This window comes from Piliocolobus tephrosceles, unplaced genomic scaffold (genome assembly GCF_002776525.5).
Source record: "Piliocolobus tephrosceles isolate RC106 unplaced genomic scaffold, ASM277652v3 unscaffolded_22010, whole genome shotgun sequence".
NCBI classification, from domain to species: domain Eukaryota; kingdom Metazoa; phylum Chordata; class Mammalia; order Primates; family Cercopithecidae; genus Piliocolobus; species Piliocolobus tephrosceles.
The window spans coordinates 1-3,396 of record NW_022304323.1 but is presented as its reverse complement, the minus strand read 5'-3'; the positions used below and the strand labels follow the sequence as shown (position 1 = coordinate 3,396).

At 36.4% G+C, this 3,396-nt stretch overlaps 1 pseudogene; it reads left to right on the top strand.

Annotated features, from left to right (window-relative positions):
• Nucleotides 1-5: 5 nt before the first annotated feature.
• Nucleotides 6-546, top strand: LOC113221231 (annotated as a pseudogene).
• The last annotated feature ends 2,850 nt before the right edge of the window (nucleotides 547-3,396 follow it).

Here is a 3,396-nt window from a genome sequence, read left to right as displayed (position 1 = left end):
CCCTACAGTACTCATTCATCATCACTGATCAATTTGTCGCTAGGGCTGCCATCTTTGTTTTGGTCAGGAATGGCCTTCTTACTATGCCTATCCCCATACTTTCTTCTCGACTCAGATACTGTGCAGGACACATCATCAAGAACTGCATCTGTACTAACGTGTCTGTTTTTAAACTCTCTTGTGATTACATCAACTTGAATCAGCACTACCAGTTTGTTACATGCTGGACCCTCCTGGGCTCTGACCTCATCCTTATTGTTCTCTCTTATTTTTTTAATCTTGAAAACTGTGCTAAGTATCAAGGCCGAGGGTGCTATGGCCAAGGCCTTGAGCACGTGTGGCTCCCACTTCATCCTAATCCTCTTCTTCAGCACAGTCCTGCTGGTTCTGGTCATCACTAACCTGGGCAGGAAGACAATTCCTGTGGATTCCATCCTGCTCAACATCCTGCACCACCTCATTCCCCCAGCTCTGAACCCCATTGTTTATGGTATGAGAACCAAGTAGATCAAGCAGGGAATCCAGAACCTGCTGAGGAGGTTATAAAAAATAAAATGAATGCCGCCTGATCTTGAAAACAGAAATTGATATTGGAGAATAATTGTTATGATACATAGAAAATTTAAATTGTTACTGTAAGAATAAGTTTAGAGTTTTTTTTCAGTGTTTCAATTGATTATAGGGATATCTACTCGTTGGCTCCTGCTTTCTGTTTCACTGACTGGAATCTTAGTGTTTTGGCATTCTAGAACTGTTTGGAAGTTTTTCCTGACTTCATCTGTGTGAGTACGAATTGACAAGCCATAATCACTGGAGCATAGACTGGTATGGTTTTCAAATAAATGAGAAATATAATTCTAATTATTTTAAATGTTTCTCAATTCCTGTATTGTTTAATACATATATATATGTTAGATGTCTTGGTTTTCTCTGACTCAGCTCAACGTGAATATTTTTTTTTTTTTTTTTTTTTTTTTTTCCATGAATGGATCTCTCGTGGACATATAGATGTTGACTCAAGAACTTTGATTCTTATGTAGAGTGAATAACATGTGACATTCACTGCCTCCTCTATCCTTGACAGATCTTGTTGATACTTTTATCTAATCCTACTTATTTGGAATGTGAATTTCTTATGGTTTTTTTCCTAGTGATTTTTACATCTTAAGATGACTCATATTTATGTGTGTGTGTGTTTTAAGTGAATTTGTGTGCCCTTTTTTTAAGATATATTTTATCAACTTCTGTCTTCATACTATCCTACCTGATTTTCCATCAGATTTCTGACACCATCTGTATTCCTACCCTTTCCTACTTGTCTTAGACATACAGTTAAACTGTCTTTCTCATCCTACTTTCAGTCCTCTTGTCTCAATCTTCATATCCTGTCCCTGGGCCAACATAGCTTCCCATAGGATCCAGACATCTGAATTAGTGAGCTTTTATAACAAGGATAAGTATGTTTTACACTTTGCAATTTTTATCCCCATCATGCTCTGAAAATGGTGGGACCTATATACTGACCGGTATTTCCTGGGATTAATTGATATTTAGTACCTAGTCCCCTTTTTGTTTAGAAATATAGCACTTCATAGATATTATTTTTGAATCATTTTAGAATGTCTCCTAATCTATAATAATCAAATTATTCTTGGAAGACTTATAAGTCAGTTTATCTTTTCTTTTCTTTTTTCTTTTTTCTTTTTTTGATGTAGGGAGATAGGTTCTTACTCTATAGCCCAGGCTGGAGTGCAGTGCCACAGTCTTGGTTCACTGCAACCTCTGTCTCTTGGGTTTAAGTGATTCTCCCACCTCAGCCTCTCAAGTAGCTGGGACTACAGGTGTGCACCACTATGCCTGGTTAGATGTTTTTTTTTTTTTTTTTTTCGGAGAGACGGGTTTCACCATGTTGCTGAGGTTCATCTTGAACTCCTGGACTCAAGCCATCCACCCTCCTCAGCCTCCCAGAATGCTGTGATTACAGGTGTGAGTCACCAGGCCTGGCCCAATTTATTATTTCTATAGTATTGTCTTTCACCAAAGCAATAGGTTTGATTTCTATCTTCCCTCCTTCTCAACTTCAAAGACTGATCCTAATCAAAATAGAATTGTTTTCACTTTTCTATTTAGCTATCATGCAAGTCAGTTCCTAGCTCATTTTTTTTCACATTATGCCCCTCCTATATGTTTTTCTTAAAGTCTGTGTTTCAGTACCCTCTTCCACATAAAAAACAACATCACTCTTTTCATTTGAAAAACTATGTCCATCTTGTGAGTCTCAGTTTAAACTCTACCTACTCCACAAACCCTTCCTTTATTTACCACAGTGGAATTAATAAAACCTTCTTGAGTCATGTGTATATCTCCCTTTGAGGATTACAAACTTCTCTGAGTCTGGTGAAGAGTTTTATTCATCTTTTCAACTTTATATATTCTATAGCTTTAATATAATGCTTTAAATATTTAGTTATTTTGGTGAATGAAAGTGAATAATATGTGCACATCATGATTCTTATTTTTTTCTTATTTTCCCATCTTAGGGAAAGAATCAAATTATTAATATAATGTGTTCTCCAAATATACCTACAAAAAGGCTTATATAACTCACAGTTCAATGCAATCTTATCTACCATAGAACCTAAGCCTGCTTATTGGGATGAGACTGGTTTTTATTCATATTCCAGGCACACTAATTTCGCCACTGATAAGGTGTGTGACTTTTGACTCACCAATCTCAATATGAGTTCTAATTTTCTCGTATAAGATGAGTAATAATTAATTACCCTAATACTATTTGATTTTTCTGTTTGCTGGATAAACTGGATGACCTAATTTATAAAACATTTTTTAACTAAAGCCTAAAACATGCTATTAACTTACAAGTGGAAACTCTTTTTATTATTTTCTTATGTACATTGATTTCTCAAATGTCTTCTTTTTATTTGGGAGGAAAGTGGAGCAAAATATTGGAATGGAGTTCTCCAGTGACCATTCTCCCAAGAAAACATGGGAAATGGATAATTTTTTCCTCCCATAGGAAATGGATAATCTGAACAATTATCTGTGCATTAAATATCTTTACAAGAGCTAAGAAAACCAGGTGAGTGATCACAGCCCCTGGTTATAACATAATGATAAGAAAAGACACATTGAAGAGGGTAGGAAGGACAATTTTACCTTATACATGTTATCCATCCCCCAACATCACGGAACAGTGCAGAGAGAGATACAATCTTAGGGAAAGACAGAGAAGTAAGCATTGGACTTTGCTTGGACCTCAATCCTGGGTCATGCCATAGTAAAACCTAGCACCAGACAGACCTACATGCCAATATCTCTAAACTGAACCTCTAGAACTGCCTCAGTGCCAGATGGAAACCCATAGACATGTATGAG